Source organism: Abramis brama, assembly GCF_963993115.1.
Source record: "Abramis brama genome assembly, chromosome: 24".
Classification (NCBI taxonomy): Eukaryota; Metazoa; Chordata; class Actinopteri; order Cypriniformes; family Leuciscidae; genus Abramis; species Abramis brama.
This window is the reverse complement of record NC_139986.1, coordinates 15,198,062-15,215,617: the sequence shown is the minus strand read 5'-3', so window position 1 is coordinate 15,215,617 and position 17,556 is coordinate 15,198,062. Positions and strand designations below refer to the sequence as shown.

The 17,556-nt window shown below is 38.8% G+C and overlaps 1 protein-coding gene across 3 annotated transcripts in view; it reads right to left on the bottom strand.

Annotated features, from left to right (window-relative positions):
• sema5a (sema domain, seven thrombospondin repeats (type 1 and type 1-like), transmembrane domain (TM) and short cytoplasmic domain, (semaphorin) 5A) overlaps positions 1-12,329 on the bottom strand; it is a 136,981-nt gene extending 124,652 nt beyond the window's left edge. The window contains exon 1 of one of the 3 annotated variants that reach the window (XR_014604504.1): positions 3,572-3,831. The gene's annotated coding sequence lies outside the window, so the exon portion shown is untranslated. Of the gene's footprint in view, positions 1-3,571; positions 3,978-12,188 lie in introns of those variants that run through there. The other 2 variants (XM_084102954.1, XM_084102953.1) reach the window with 2 other exon arrangements.
• Between the last annotated feature and the right edge of the window lie 5,227 nt (positions 12,330-17,556).

The following is a 17,556-nucleotide window of genomic DNA, read 5'->3' as shown; positions in this document are numbered from 1 at the left end:
AATGAATTCCTTCTACAGCCTGAAGGAGACAGCAAATAATGTGTGTGGAAACCAGACAACAGCAATTAGAATAATCACCAACATCAAGAGCAAGAATATGAATCACAGTCAAAATACAATCAGTGATAATTACAAAGAATTGCAACCACACCAGACCAACCTCAGCTCGCCCTGTCCTGATATAAGAGCTCATGTTTTCATACAACATAGTTATCTAATCTACTTCAGTAGATGGGGCAACCTCAATAAACTTTTACAGGAGACAATTATGCCTCATGTTACACTCTCTCCTCCATTGTTGTCTGATCTGCCATCAAGGTTGAGTTGCACGTATCCACAGCAACCCTTCAGCGTCTTACCGACTGAATAAGTTGGCGCCTCATTAGCCCTGACCTGTCTGTTCTTCAGACCAGCTGTTTCTTCAAGCCTGACTTACTCTACAAGGGTAATAAAGTGGCAGCCATAGTTGAATTCTTCTCTCAAGACAGCCAAGACTGTTCTGTGATCACTACCGGAGCACCAGCCCTGAATGGAGATGTGGCGAGCCGAGAGCTAAATATAGACGACGGACAAAATCGCTTGTAAACAATGGAAAAATTCACTGGCTGGAAGTGAAATGAAAAGTGTGGGAGGGACTATGATGAATGGAATTATCTTATTTAAAAAAACAATTCACCCAAAAATGGGTACACAAAGGAAGCTATTTTGCACAAACAATGAAAGTAAATGGGGTCCAAAACAACTCTGAACCCTATATATATATATATATACATACACACACACACTACTGGTCAGAGGTTTGGAATAATAATTAAGATTTTTAATGCTTTTGTAAAAAAGTCTCTTATGATCACCAAAGATGCATTTACTTGTTCAAAAATAGAGTAAAAGATATAAAAATATTATTACAATTTAACTGCTTTCTATATCAAATTTACAACTGTGATGGCAAAGTTGATTTCTCAGCAGCCATTACTCCAGTCTTAACTTGTCTGTCACATGATCCTTCAGACGTCATTCTAATATGCTCAAACATTATACATTAATGATGGTTCTTATTATCAAAGTTGAAAACAGCTTTTGCTATTTAATATTAGAATGAATTCTTAAGGATCATGTGACACTGTATATTTGATCAGATGTATGCAGCCTTGGTGAGCATAATATATTTCTTTCAAAAACATACTTCCATTATTCCAAATGAATGAAAGTCATACAGAGGTTGTGGATGAACTATCCCTTTAAGATCCCTTTTGGTATTGTGTTTGCTGCTGATTATGTTAATAAAAACAGGGGAGGTGAGTGGAACAACAGTCTCTCAGGGTTGTCAAGAGGTGGAGGTGCTAGTGACGGCATACTAACAACTTTACAATAGCGGATGCCTTGGTAACACATGCAGGCCACTGGCAGACTAATAACTTGGGTTACAAATAGGAATAAAGTCAGTCTTCATATTACTAAAGCGTCCACAGGGCGTTCTATAATAAAGGTACTTTCAATGTAACAGTGTACGGCATAATGGCTGACATTTGCAAATCTGTATCGATGTTAACCATAAACTCAATGATCTCATGTTGACTAAATTATCGCTTTAGGACAATAACAGTGCTAAAGAGTTTAGAGTTTAGGTCAAATCAATGACACGGAGGCTTTTTTTAGGACTGTTTTTACACGTCCAGAAATTCCGTGTTGAATCTGCACTGAAATTCGAACTGCTCTCATTGCCCAAAGGTACCTTATCATACTCTTTCAGAATTCAGCACTTTTTTTTTGCTTTACATTCCCGAGCCTCTTTGTCCTACGGGACCTTAACGACCGTGCCTTTGCAGGTGAATGAACTCAAAAGACTTGCACTGCTATGATCTAGAAGTAATTTAACCATCTGGACTAGGGTCACGTTTTTCCAGAAGCCTGCTGGTGGTGAAACACTACACACATGCACTATATAGAGATTAGTCTTAAAAAAAAGTATCCTATACTGAAGTGCAACAACCTTTGAACAAGTAAAGAAACACTGAAGGGAACTTGGACATCTTCCAGCGCTTGAATGCATCATATATTCAGCATGGGTAAAATACATAATGATACAGTCTGGAGAGATCAATGGAACAGGAAAGCCACGTGAACCACTAATTTCAGAAACGCTGAACGTGTTCAGAGTCATTAAGCAAACACATTTGCTCGCAAAGTACTTCAAACGATCACTTCCATTTTATGATAAATTTTACTTTCAAAGAGTGATTAAAAAAGATCACATTTGACAATAATTGACCGTTTGAGGGAATGTCCAAAGTTGATACTATTATGCCTAATGACCTGACACATTCTCTATTGGATGAAATGAGATGTTTGATGATAATAGCGATAAAGGTCACAATGCTGGAAAATCAAATATAGAGAGGTTATATGTAGTATATATAACTGGTAAAATGAATGAACTTGAACAGTCATGTTTCAATGTGGCTGTTAAAATAGAGTGGGACATCAGGTAAACTGGAACACAGACGTTTCATGATTGATTGTCCTTTAAATATCAGGAGACAATCAAACGTAGCAGTCATTAATCTTTGCCAGTCATTAATAAAAATTAAAAAAGCCACAAGAGTCTTTATCATTCTGAAAATGTCTTCATTTGTCTTAAATCATCACCACAGTCTCAATAATAACAAAAAATCCACCAGTAAGTGAAAATCGGCTTCTTCTCTTAAACTATTAAGAATATAAATCATCAAAGTTAATTGTGCAAAATTGCAAACAGCTTTGCTATAATACACATACATGAGATCACATATAGCCTGAGTTACAATCGACAGCTTGTTTTAGATTATTTCTATGCTGGTTGTTTATGTATTGAAAATATGCTTCTTTAAGTTCATATAAAAAGTTTATTTAATGAAATAGTCATAATAATGTTTTAAGTGAAGTATATTTATTGTAGAGAAGTTAGGTCCTCTCAGTTGAGGAAAATAATATTGACAGAAATAATAATAATTTAAAAAAATACACAAAAATAAAGTAAAATTAATTAAGACAAGTAAAAAAATAAAATAAAAAAAAAAACAGACACTGAAGAAACTGCCAATAACAAGGTGTAGACAAAGTCATTTTCTATATAGCCTATACGGTCTCTGCTAACAATCATATTCATGCAGTTTATGCAGGATACTGAATTAAGACGTGAGATGTTTTATTGCCGTCAACAGCTTGATCTCTGTCAGACTAAACTACTCTGAGGCAGCACCACCACGCGGTAAATATGATTTCACCAGCAAAAGTTCCACAATAAACGCACATGAAAGCATACGTTATGATTTCGACAAATGTTTTCCTTATTAATGTGTGTGTGAGTGAAAAATAAATATAGGCTAGGCTAAATATTTTTTTTGCATGTGAAATATTATAGCTATTGATCTGAATTAATTCTTAAGAAACACTTGTTCTTGTATAAGCATTACAAGAGAACGACAGATACAGTATTTGTATAGGCGACTGCAAATAAGCTTTACATATCGCTTCGTTGGTTATTTGAACACCTGAGTCGCGCATGGAGAAAAGCATATGGGTTACTTACCAAAATAAGTGTCACAATATTCCTCCTTATCATGAAGGTGAGAAGAAGCAAAGAGTCAGTGAGTTCTGTGAAATGTGACGTGTAATCCCAATATCTCTACAGTCCGCAACGGGGGAATAGTCCGTATGAGCGCAGCTTTCTATATGAACTGATCCTCAAACGAACGCAATAATAACAAATGACTTCCACTACTTTCTCAGACGACAGAGAGCGGAGCGGGGAAAGACGTGTAGCAGAGCCGCGAGTCTAAACTCACTGGGCAGTTTGTGTGAAGCGCTCCGGTCAGAGAGCGACAGAATGAGACGTGTCTACACTGCGAGCGACGCGACGCGACGCGAACAAGACCAGAGCGTCCAACTGAACCGACGAGCCTGTCTGCGCTGCAAGAGAGCGCGTGGACAGCTTCATTGATGATAATGGGGGTGTTCTATTTTGCGCAACAGTTCTCTTGCAGAAGAACATCATTTTAATTTACAGAGAGTGGAGTGGAAGCCCTAATAATAACTATTTATTTTATTTACATTTTTTGATCACCCTGAAAAGTTTAGGACTGCTTTGCAAAGTTCTTATTCTGATACCACCAGAGGTCACACTTTACATTACTGCCCATAAAATAGTGTAATTTCATAAATGAGTGTTCTTTTTTTTCGTTATAATGACCGTTGACTGTAGGCTAGCCTATCTATCATACTCAGGGTTCGAATTATGATTTCATCTTTGTGGGGGTCTCTTTAATTTTTTTTTAAAAAGTAGCCTATGAGCAGGCGCGGTGTGTGCAGTGCCATCGCCAGACCTCAGTCTTAAGGGGGGCATATGAAATGCATGGGAGAATTATTATAGGCACAATTATTATTAGCCTACAGTACGTATATTTATAATAATCGTATACTCTATTCGCGCAGCATGTAATCATCACGTTAAACATAACCAACAGCAATATGACCAGATAGCCTATGAAATAACACTTGCCTGATGGGTTATGCTACTGCTAGATCGGACGTTGACGTCACTTCTGTGAGTTGAGAAAAGTCAATAAAAGTCCTGGCAGAAAGCGAAGAAGTGTGATGACGATCCGAGATCCATGTGTTTGGCATCTTGTCCTATCTTTTAAGTCACGCTACAGTAGTCTGGAGGAAAAAGTGCTTTATTTGTAATTTAAAATAATGGTGCTGATGATTTTTAGAGACACCCACAGGTGTATGATTTTACTGCTTTCATGGGAGCTCATCCTCTCTCTATGGGAGCTCAGCTCCCACTGGCTCCCACGTAATTCGAACCATGATCATACTCCTCATCAAATAGCCTAAATAAACAGCCAGCCTACATGCAAATTGACAATTCTTTTTTTTTTTATGGAATATTGTAATATTTGTAATACATGATTTATCCATGCGTTTCATTTTTTAAACCCTAACTTTTGTGCCCTCATAATCTTTAATACCTTCTACCTATTATTATTATTTTTGCAGAGAACGGGAACATACAAAAGAATAAGCCTACATCCATTTTTTTTTTTTACTTGTTCAAGAAGCCATTTAATCGGATACTCGTCACCATAAGGAAGAAAAGACTATAAAATTCCGTCCGAAATCACATACTCTCTTGAGTAGGTAGCCTTAATTATTTTGAGTAAGTAATTAATTGAAAAAGTATGTTATTATGAATGTAAACTGGACGTAGGCTACTACACTGGACATGCTCTCATCTTCACGTGACCTATCAGCGTCAGTTGTTTCGCTTCACTGCCTTTCAATTCCACTCCCGTGGCCTCATGGGACAGAAGAGTGTCCATCATATGCACACTTCAGAATCTCACCCCATAGAAGTAGGTCATCCTGGTACTTTTTGCAACTCTTTTATGAGTAGGGCTACAGTGAATTCGGACATAAGCCTACTTCTTTTGTCACGTACTGTTTTTCGCATAAATGCGATTTCCGATGCAGCCTTTCTCAACTTACACTGTTCTTGGTAATAAAAGAAAAATGGCGGATTGGCTGTCAATCAGTTAAAAAAAAACTGATTTCAGCAATAGTCCCTAAGTCCCTCCCCTTCCGGTGAACCACCATGGGACCTTATTTCGGAAAAATATTGTATGGTAGTCAATGGCGAGAGACAACAAATATTTTGATCTCGTTTGAATTGTGCCCTGAATGACACTTATGATGTTTGTCAATTTAAAAGATACATTTTAAAGTCAAGAAAGTCGCAGTTTGATGTAAAACTGTTGAGGTATAAGACTGTGAAAATACGTAATTACAAAGACTACAAACCCAAAAGGCGCACATGTGACGTCATACCTTTTCTCTCAATGAATGAAGCTAACTTTACTGAAGCTAACGTCTGTCATTTTTTCTATAGTCTTACATTATAATGCCTGAGTGTTTTGTACCAGACTGCACACATATGAGCAACGGTGACGTACATAGTGCAAGACGAGAGATGTAGTTCATTGAGCGATTTTCACATAAAACCAAATGTTACTCTTCTGTTTTATGACAAACTGCGACTTTCATAATTATCTTTTAAATTGACAAACATCATATGTGTAATTCAGGGCACAGTTCAGACGGAATAAAAAGATAAGTTGGCTACCATACATATTTTTTCCGAAATAAGGTCCCATGAGCCGGAAGCGTAGGGGAGGGACTTAGGCTCTCTATTCTATTCCATTCCTCTTGTTCTCGTTTTAGCTGTGGACTTATTTTTACACTATGAATGCATCATTTTTCACTTGCATTAGTCTACAATGGATGTTTTGTTAATATACCACATTAAAATATTCCAATAAATTTCAGCACAGTGAAAAAGGAAATCAAGAGTTATTTACAGCTATTCAGATTAAAAGATTTAATTGTACTCGCTAGGGTGCAATGCTTTTTGGGGAAAAATCCTGTTTTTTAGTATCGGAAAGCATAATGACTTGGATATAATGCCCTACTTGTAATAGATAGCCAGGAAAGGAGGGGAAAAAAGAATGAACGACTGTGCAAATATTATATGCAATTGCCTACATGAAAGCAGAGTATTAAATTCCATGGATGACATACTGTGTCTGTGAGAAGTTCAAAATGAGTGGCAATAACATTTACGGTTGGATAATGCACAGTGTTCTTGGAACACAAGGAGATTAAAGCCGTTATCAAGTTTAGATGTGGACCAAAACCTTAATCCTGAGACAATCTTATTTGCTGTGTTCATTAGCCAGAAAACATTGCCAAAAAGCAATCAAATATTTGCCAGCCTGAAGCGAAGTGCGATCATCTGCTATTATTGCGTCCATAAAAAGGATATAGAGGCTTCTGAGGACTCACAAATCAAAAAGCGTCTTGTATCGCTTGACAACTGTGTTTAACAATACATAATTCCAGACTCCTGATGAAAGCTTTGAAGACAGTCTAATGATTAAGTTGCCAGGCAACTGTCTGCTAAAGTTAAGACCCCTTCACCTGACTCTTATGTGGGTTTTTGAAAATGTTTTGGCAGGACGGCGAGATTATCGACTACATTGAAACAAGTTTGTAGTAGAAACAGTTTTCATTCAGAAATTGCTAGTAAATTTCACAAACAATTACAAAGAAAAGGCAAGTAACACACTGAATTAAACGTGAAATTTTGAAGTAGAAAAACAGAAAGTATGGGTATAGAACCCCCAAAAAGTTCTATATAGAGACCCATCTACACTACATCGAGACCCATCTGCGTCATCTTCTCAGTTCTCGCGCATGCGTCTTGGCCCACACAAGAGAAAATTAATAGTTAAATAAAGTTGTTATTTTTGTGTTGTATTTTTGAATTCTCGTCGCTTGATAAACTTAAGGTTAAGTCACTGTAGTCACTTGGACAATTTTAACAATGTCTTTACTAACTTTTCTGGAATGTCAGATATCAATTACCCAGCAGCCTATGAAGGAGTGAGCCAGCTCTCAGATTTCATCAAAAATATCTTAACTTGTGTTCCGAAGATGAACGAAAGTCTTGCGGGGTTGGAACAACATGAGGGTGAGTAATTACTGACAGAATTTTCATTTTTGGGTGAACTAACCCTTTAATCCTTTTATCTTTAACAGGTTATTTCAGTATTTTCTATTGATAACGCATGTTTATGAGCTGTTTAATTGATAAAACGTAATCAAAATAAGTAAAGATTTAGAGAACTAAATCCAAAATGATCCCATGATGGGAATCCCAAAATGTTCTATATATGTAGCACCTGACAGAACCCTTTAAGCTTCTATATATAACCTTATATTCTATATTATAAGGGTGTATGTTACAAAGTGGCAATTTCGTATTCATTCATTCAATGTGAATCGTACAAAAACGTCCACCTCTAAACATAGCAACCATTGGGGCGTAAACAGTTTGTACAAAAATGTACAAATGAGATAATCCTTATCCACACAAATTAGCCACCAGTTCACCAAAACGTAAAATAGCGAAGAATTACCATGACATTGTGTTGTATTTTCTTGCAAAACGTACTCCAATACTTTAAAAATATATATATTTTTTAACAGTGTATTTGTCCGGACATGCAGCATAAAGCTTCATTGCCCAAACCGGTCACCACTTTTCCAACAGGACCTTGTCAACCAGCCTTGTGCTACACAACCTCCATCCATCACCAAACAACCGTTTGCCAAGTTTGGCCCCTACTGGGAGCATTAAAATAAAAGGGAAGCATTGAGCTAAACAACTACCTCAGCAGTGATTCCATCACAACTGACAGGGGTCCCCCAGGGGCCACTCAGGGTACCATGAAGGAGGATGTCAAGCTGCCCCGTAAGTCCATCAGGCATTATTCACCTCTGCGTACCTGCACGCAGCTCGCTGGGGCGCAGTGAAAAGTCCCTCGCTTTTCTCTCGCTTGGGCCGGCTGTGTTGGAACTATTGACCCCTGTATGAAGGAGGTTTCTAGAGTGGGTTTTGTGGACTGATGCTCAGAGAATAAAAATGGACGAAAAGATGTAATGAAATATGCTTGGGGATCTGTATGTCAGCACTTTTCTTTTTTTAAGTTTAGCCACTTGCAGACTGTATTTGTCACTGTTCAGCCAGTTTCAGACAAGATGGATAGCATTAGAACCTTCTTATTCCAAGAGTATGACTGGGGAAGTTAGTAATCTGAGCGATATCGAGTCAAGTTCACCTTCAGCTTTAAAACCAATTTAGGGGCACACAATGAAAATGAGCTTTTTAAGTGGCTATACAAGTATTAAAAATCAGTTCACACTGAAATAAAGCCGAGGCTCAAAATTTCCAGGGATATTAACAGTGATTAAATCACATTATTTTAGCTCAACATGAGGCCCATAAAACAAATGCTTTCCATAAAGGAACACTGTAGAAGACAGAACCAATATATTACATTAAGTGAATTTTCACTCACATCAGATGCTTTTTTTCCTCATGGGGAGAGCAGGGAGATGTGGAGATCTCATGTTTCAGGGGAACTTCCCTGCCCTCCATGATACACTGAGGCCTTTCAGCGGAGGTTAAAATTCCACAGCCCACAGTCACAACCTTTTCACCTCAAACCCAAATAGACTAAAGCTTGCCATTATAGGAATTACAGGTCATCCGCTCGTGCACTAAGCAATTTAAGATAATAACAACTCAGATTTGTATATTCTGTATGGAACTTTCCACAAATAGGGTATTACACAAGTATTTTGTGTTTTATATGAGATTTGACATTTTTTGCAACCCTTTTACCAGACTTGGCACATATCTAAGTGTTTAAATTGTCCAAGTAATTTAGTTAAAAACAGATGAAATTTGAAGGATGCCAAAACATATGACAATTAAAAAAGAAGATAGAAAATTCTTCTTAGAAAAAAGAAGAAAATTTAGCCTAAAATAATCTGTCACTCAGTAGGAACTTGGTTCGTTTGGGACCACATGTGCTGTTATTGAAAATCTTATTGTCATAATTCCTGTCTTGTGTTCCCCTTGTCTTGTGTGGACTTTTTGTTATTTCCTGTCCTGTGCCATGTTTTGTAGTCCTTTGTAGTTTTTCTTGTTTATTTGGTGTTTTTGATTAGCCACGCCCCCTTGTTATCCTAAGCTTGTTTGCCCGTGTATTTAAACCCTGTGTCTTGTTCAGTCTTGGTGAGTTCTTGATGTTGTTTGTTCTGTTCTCTAGTCTGAGTCTGTATTTGTCAAGTTCTGAGTTTATTTTAAAAGACTACTGTACGTGGATCCTGCTTCTTCCTATGTTTCAACCGCATCATTACAGAAGAACTCACCACAACATGGATCCAGCAATTTGTCTTTTCCGCCTCAGCCAGGGTGACCGTCCGATCGAAGATTATGTAGAGGAGTTTTGTGGGCTTTGTCATGGGGTGGATTTTAATGATGAGGTTTTGAAAGACATGTTTCGCTATATGGGCTTAAGGACAATCTTGACTACCTCATGCCTGACAACACCCATCAATGGAGGCTAATTCAATATATTGACATGGCCCTTTTGTTGAGCGGTTCATCCTTTACTGTGGGCTTTACGAAGGAGAAGCTCCACAAGCCTACAATATCCCCTCAGCCTGAGTTTCTTCACGTCAGTCCTGCCGAGCTTCACATCAGTCCTACCCAGCCAGAGGCTGTTCACGCCACGCCTGAAACTGAGCCCTCGGCAAAAATGGCCATCGCCACACTGCCTGAGCCCTCAGTAGATATGGCTGCCGCTAAGCCTGAGCCCTCAGTGACTGCAACACTGGCCATTATGGCCACAGCCATGTGGTGTGTGTGGGATGCGGACACATGAGCCGGTGTCTGTTCCAGCCCTGTTCCAGGGGGGCAATGGGTCCCTTGATGGGGCCATGGAGGCCGCTCCACCATGGCCGCCCAAAGGGCCGCCTGCACAGCCGGCGCCGCCCACGCTCCACGGCCCAGGTCCGCAATTGCCAGGTCCTGTTCCCATTCCCCTGCACGGGCCTGGCCCTCCATCCCTCCCCCAAGACCGCCTCCACTCCACCACCCTCCTGGACTGTTTCCTGAGGAGCGTCTGGAATCCGCTTAAGTGGTGGGGGGGCTCTGTCATAATTCCTGTCTTGTGTTCCCCTTGTCTTGTGTGGACTTTTTGTCATTTCCTGTCTTGTGCGATGTTTTGTAGTCCTTTGTAGTTTTTCTTGTTTATTAGTCTTCCCAGGTAGTTCTAATTAGCCACGCCCCCTTGTTATCCTAAGCTTGTTTGCCCGTGTATTTAAACCCTGTGTCTTGTTCAGTCTTGGTGAGTTCTTGATGTTGTATGTTGGTTGTTCTGTTCCTGAGTCCTGTTCCCTAGTTTTTAAAAGACTACTGCACGTAGATCCTGTTTCAACTGCATCGTTACACTTATAGTATAAATGAATGAAAAAAAAAAATTTTTTTTTACTATAACTTGGGTAACAGAATTTAATTATTAAGCCAAAAATGGTCTCTATCACTTTAGAAAAAAAAGACAGAATATTTTACCATGTTCATAGAAAGTGCTTTACAAAGTCATCTTGTAACATACTGCAAAAAAATTCTGGCCAAAATATATTTGAAAAATATGATAAATATATGTTGTACACAGTGAAGCTCAATGAAATATATTTTTGAAATTGAAAATATATTTCACTTCAACCTTCATATACCAAAATATATTGCAAAATGTATTTCAGGGGAAAGAAAATAAATATGCAATCTAACAGTAGCCTGCATTTATTTATTGGATGGAATAGCCTACTATGGAGACCAAAACTATATTTTGTATCCACCATTTAAAATTACATTCTAAAATACACTGATCAGCCATAAATTTAAAACTGCCTACCTAGCTAGGCAACTATTTTTCATGTTCATCAAACTATTATTGAACAATTTGTGGCAAGGGTGCTTTATTTATTTATTTACTGGTTGGAACATTAAGTATGTTCATTGCTGATTTTTATTAAAATGTATTATAGACTACAAATAAAGTTTTTCTTTAAATGTATTTTCTTGGTTTCTTGGTATATATGGAGGGCAAATATATATTTAAAAAAACTTTTAATAGGCCTATTTAAAAAAATATATTTCGTAAAATATACACAAAACTGGCAACATTTTTATTGGTAGAAAATATATTTATGTAAATATATTTTACCAAATATATTTTTGTATATTTTGATTATGATTTCAAATATTTTTGAAAATAATTTTTTTGCCATATGGGGTTACACAAAATACATACAAAAAGAACACATTTTTTGGAACAACAAAACTTATTGGAATTTAAGTCAACAGATGATAAACTGTAAAAAAACATTAGCTAAAGATTTGTTATTTAACTTACCATAGAACTTATTTCCAGATGCCCTCAGTGACTCCTTCCTAAACCAGCACATTAATTATTATTATTACAGTGCGTTTGATCATGTTGTCGTGGTGTTCGCTAATCGAAATGTTGCAATTAAGTTGCGGCTTCAAATCATGATTCGCCCACCTCAGTGCAGGTAAACATCCATCATCTCTCACTCCCACAGAAGAGGCCATTGCATCTTAACAAGCTGCCCAAAAACACTCACATGAAAACAGTTTGTTGACAAGCAAGTTTACATTGGGGTAATTGGTTTCAGGCACATACCAGACAAGTTAATTAATTTTAATTACTCACGGTGAACGGCAGAGGTCAGGCAAAAGTGCAGGCAGGGTGGGAAGAAGTTTAGTTTGCTACCAAGTTGTTCACTAAGAAAAAACAAACAAACACAAACTTTGAGACAAGAGGGCGGGTTGTTGCAACTACTAATCTTCTCTCTGTGTCTGCCTCACATTTTCAAAGCTTGTCATAATATTTACAGCACATCATTATTTGGGTACATTGAAAAACTAACATTTCTCTTATACAATACATGACAATAATATGCATTAAACACCCTCTTTTCATATGTTATTATGTTAACATAATAACATATGAAAGGATTAAGGATTACTGCATGGACAACTGCAAAATAGTCAATTTTTTTTTTTTTTTTTTAAATGAAGACCTTTTAATTTTAACAAGATGTACAAATGAAAAAGATCATGATATACAACCCTTTGTTAGACCAGAAATATCATTATAATTACTTACATGGTCTACTTACTTTCTAGAAATTGGATTGTGTGGAAGATGGCGAGCCAGTATCAGCATTGATTTTAATTTCATGCAATGCAGTGAGAGCAAAAGAGCAGTGATAAAGCACACAGATATGGGTTTGTGACATCCCAGTAAAATCACACGAGTCGGCAGAAAGGACACTTTTATAGGTTGAACAATAAAGGCAGGTGCTTTAAAGTCAGCTGGAAATGTGTTCACAAACCATTTTACTGAGCTAATCTGACATATTCAATAAGGGTAAAAGGAGAAGACTTAATTTTATCCATCATTGATCGGATGTGAAAAATAGGTGTTACGTACTAGATTCTAGAATGACACCAGTTGGAGGGGAGTTGTAGGTTTTGCTCTTGTTGACATCAACAAACAATTATTATGAAGATAAATTATTTAAATTAAAACAATTCTATTTAAGTGTCCATTCTCAAAGAACACATTATTGCATTCAACTGAGCTGCATGTAAACATGCAGTAAATGCATGTATTTGACAGCTGTTGCGCTCACGTCTTGCATCTTTTGCTGTGTGGCATGTTTTAAAAAACGCATCTGTACCCATCTTTTTAAAATGTGTGTCATCCGCTTCCAGTAATTTTTAGCTGTACAAAACCGCTCGTAAGGCTGCTTGATATTGCAAAAGTTTTTTTTTTTTTTTTGGTCATATTATTTTAGTGTTGTTGTAATTATAAACACATGGCACAGGTTTGAAGTGCAAATAGTTTTACCATTTCCTGGGGCTGGGCAGTATATCGTGGCGAAGATTTAAAATGTCTATCGTTAGAGATTTTTCTATAGTTTATATCGCGGTATGTAAATATATCCGCCTAGCAGATAAAAAACTGGACGTTCATAATGTTAAAAAAGTTAATCTTAAAAGATAATGGTAATCAAAGAGTATCCGAGGTACAAACTGCAAAGGCAGAAGAATAAGACTGGATAGGGGGTGGGGAGCAGCAGCTCATTTGCATTTAAAGATACATGCACGAAAACAGCATGTTTTTGCTCCACTCAAAAATTGGCATTACAACATGGTATGATAAATGATCTGTGGGGTATTTTGAGCTGAAACTTCAGACACATTCTGGGGACACCTAAGACTTATATTACATCTTGTAAAAGGGCATAATCGGTCCTGTTTAATGTTAAACACATTAAACGTGTAATGTTTAAATGTTTTAATGCTAAAAGATCTCAATGCGGTGCCCGCACTGACTGAGAGAAACACACCTGAAGCACGTGCAAAGAAAGCCGTCTCTCTCAGACAGCATGTGCTCCCATATTCAGTTCTTTTTCACGGCTTGTTGCTCTTGAATGGTCAAAAATATATGCATAATTGTGTCAAAATGCCCAACCTTTAAAGACAGCCCAAATGTGAGCTACGAGGTTGTTAATCAATGGTATTTGCTTCTGTTAAAGCTGTCAGTCCACAGTATTTTAACTTATTTTTAAAATAATCGTGTTTAACAGTGGAATCCATGGTCCAGAACTATATTACCCATGATGCTTTACAGAAAATTCCACCAATCAGAGAAAGTCACGTGCAGTTCTTTTTTGGCTTCGTTTTCTCTGAGTTCTGTTACTGTTTTGCCTGTGTTCCCTTTTGCTAGTTTGTTTCCATGGTCTAAACGAGTAAGGTTTAAAAATGGACTTACCAGCTGAAAAGATGGTCTTCTCCTCCACCCTGAACGGAGGAGCCTGTTGGAGTATTTGGGCTGGGTGCTTCAGCACACTGGCATCACTATCACCAGCTCCGCACCCAGAGAACAGCCAGCCACCATCCCAATGTACGGATAAGATACCAGAGCCCACCGCAGATGGAGGATTTGCACCTGCTGCAGTGAACGAGTCGGAGCCTACAAGGACGGAGTCATACATTGCCCCATAGCCTGGGCCGCACAAGATGTCTGACCAGGTTTGTGAGCCGGCAACATCCTCCGTAATTGTTGGAGTCCTCGTAGAGTACGAAGGAATGGAGGAAGACCCCGCCCACATTGCCACCGCTGAGGGTAAGCTGTTTTCAGCTGGATATTTTGAGAATTTGGATATTTCCCTCTTTCTCCCATCCACGTTGGTCCCGCCCAGCATGAAGTCTCCTGTGCCCCTGCTGGTCCAGCCCAGCTCAGAGTCTCCTCTGTTCCCAAAATTCCTTTCCAACCTTCCCTTCCCGCCTCCTCACTCAAAATCAGCCAGTTCCTCAGCCCTGCCTCCGCTGGTTCCCTTCAGTCCCTCGGCTTCTCTCTCTGTGGATCTGTCTTGGGTCCTCCAGTCTCCAGCTCCGCCCTGTCAAGGGGATTCCCGACTCCTCCTCTAGCCGTTGTTCTCGTCACTCCACCTCGTTCCGTTGCCCTGATTCCTCCGCCTTGGCTCATCGGCCAAGGACCACCTTGGACCGCCTTGGACCATCGGCCTTACGGCTCCACTTGGCTCCCTCGACCCTCCTGCTCCACATCAGTCGGATGTCGCTTTGTCTGCGCCATGGACTTGCAAGCCGTCAGCTGCTCTCCATCTCTCCACTCCTATGGCTCTGTCTGTCTCTGCCCTCCCTCCGGCTCCACCTCAGCCCTCCAGTACCCTGCTTCCACCTCGGGGGGTCGTCGCTACAGCTCCGTTGCAGCCTCCGAGGCCTGCGGTGTAGTACTGGTCCACCTGCTCTCCGTCCACACTTTGGGCTCCCTCTTCACCGGCTCCTTCTCCATCTGTCATCAAGGAAATCTCCACCATGGCTCCTTCCTCCCTCGACTTCACTCGACTATCGTCCTGGCTTGACTCTGGATTTCAATCCTGTTTACTCTGTCATCATCCCTGGTTCCCTTATCCTCTGCATGCTCTGCGTCCTTCTCCAAAGCCCTTCCTCCTCAGTTGGGACTGTTATGGAGCGAGGACGCACCTTCCCGAAGGGGGGTGTAATGTCACGTGTAGTTCTGTTTTGGTTTCGTTTTTTCTGTATCTGTCCCTGTTTTGCCCATGTTCCCTTTGCTAGTTTGTTTCCATGGTAATTCATTGAATTCACACATGTTCCTCAGTTACGTTAATCATCACCTGTCTATTTAAGCCCTGAGTTTTCCTTAGTTCTTTGTCCTAGATTGTTCATGTTACGTGGTTGTGATGCCTGTTCCCAGAGTTTTCCTGTGGCATTTATTTATTAAGGCGAGACACGGCAGGCAAAAACATCGATTTTTCATGCAGTGGTCAGTTTTGAGATTTTGCTAATGACGAAATCTCATTTAGAGCTATTTAAATCTTTAAATGCCGTTTTCTCAAAATTAGTTTTTTGTCATTCTCCAATACAAACATCTCAGCCTATGTAGCACCTATGTACACCAAACTTCCCAGTTACACACTTAGCAGTATTCTGAAGATATTTTCAGAGGGATTTGTTAATAAATCATTCCTGGCCTGATTTATGTGACATTTTAATAAAAAAAATATGGCGTAAATCGATTTTTTAAGGCTATGGACAGTATATTTTGATTTCCTAGGCAATGAAAGCATATATCCTGAAATCCCTCTGAATTTTTTTTTTTTTCTTCATCTTGTGTGCAAACAAAATGAAAAAAGAATTTTGCACCTGGCTTTATCATATGTTCAGATCTATCTACCGAAAATATATGCAAAATCGCTCATATTTAATGAGATAATGCCTAATTTGCATTATTAAACATACAAATTTCAAAAACTTGTAATACATTTTTTTTATATACTTGTGTAAGTAATCAACTGAGGAAGTTTCATGATGATATCTATCATTTTAAAATTTTACCCTATTCACCTGTAGTGTCTCGCCTTAAAGGGCTGTTTGCTCTGATTATCTCGGTCATCATGCAGCCACATACTGTTAGAGAGAGGCAAAACTGTATCAGTTTTAATTCGATTATGCTGTTTGCAATGCTTCATGGAATTGTAGTTCTTTCCCTCACTAAATCCGTTAAGTACACAGTCTTGTATCTTTGTATTTTTGTCTGATTTTCAAATATTTTTTGGCTTCAAATCAAAATTTGTAATGTTATGATTCACCTCGTAGCTGGCTGGTTTGGTTCATGGCTTATAATGCTTTAACAAACACATTTGCTATATCCCTATGGGATACCAACGCTGCTGAAAAATGTGCAGGCACTGCTGCACTCTATCCACAATATTTTGCAACGTGGAAGTAAATACGATGACGTACTTCCTTCTAATGTGTTAGACTTCCGTTTGGCTAGCCGGTAGGTAAGAAGCCATGTTGTGGGAGCACACACAAAACACTATTAGACACCGTGATATTTATCACACCCGCGGTGTATAACACAGTGGGGGGATGAAATGAAGAAGTGGCCTGACATCTTATGAGAACATTTTCAATTATTTTGTGTTGTGTCTCGGAGTAGACGTTAACTATTTGACTAAAACATAAAAATAACAAGCAACTCGCATTGCCAGCGTGTTCACACATTACAATAATGATTTTAACCAAAGCCGACGAGCTTCTAGCATTGTGTAGATCATAGGGTGCCACACATCTACAGTTCTGGTGCGTGGATTATGGTCAAAACAAATATCTTGCAGGTATTTTTTACGCTTGAACCAGCTATTATGGCACACCCTAACTGTGCAAAGGATGCCAATCTGCCTGCAGTCCATATTAAAAGTTAGCTAGCCAGTCAAAACTACACAGTTGACACAAAACTATGGGTTCACAATACAACTACGATTAGCGGAAGTGACTTACCGGAAATCTAACACCTTATATTTCAAAAATGGCGGCGCCTGCTCTTGAGTGAAAAATAAGGTGGATAGCGGCTAATGAATTGGAAGTCTCACACATTCACAGAAAATTGCGTTTTTCGTTCGACTGCCCTGCATCTCGCAATTTTAAAATGCCAAAAATGTGTTCTATGAATAGCACCTAGG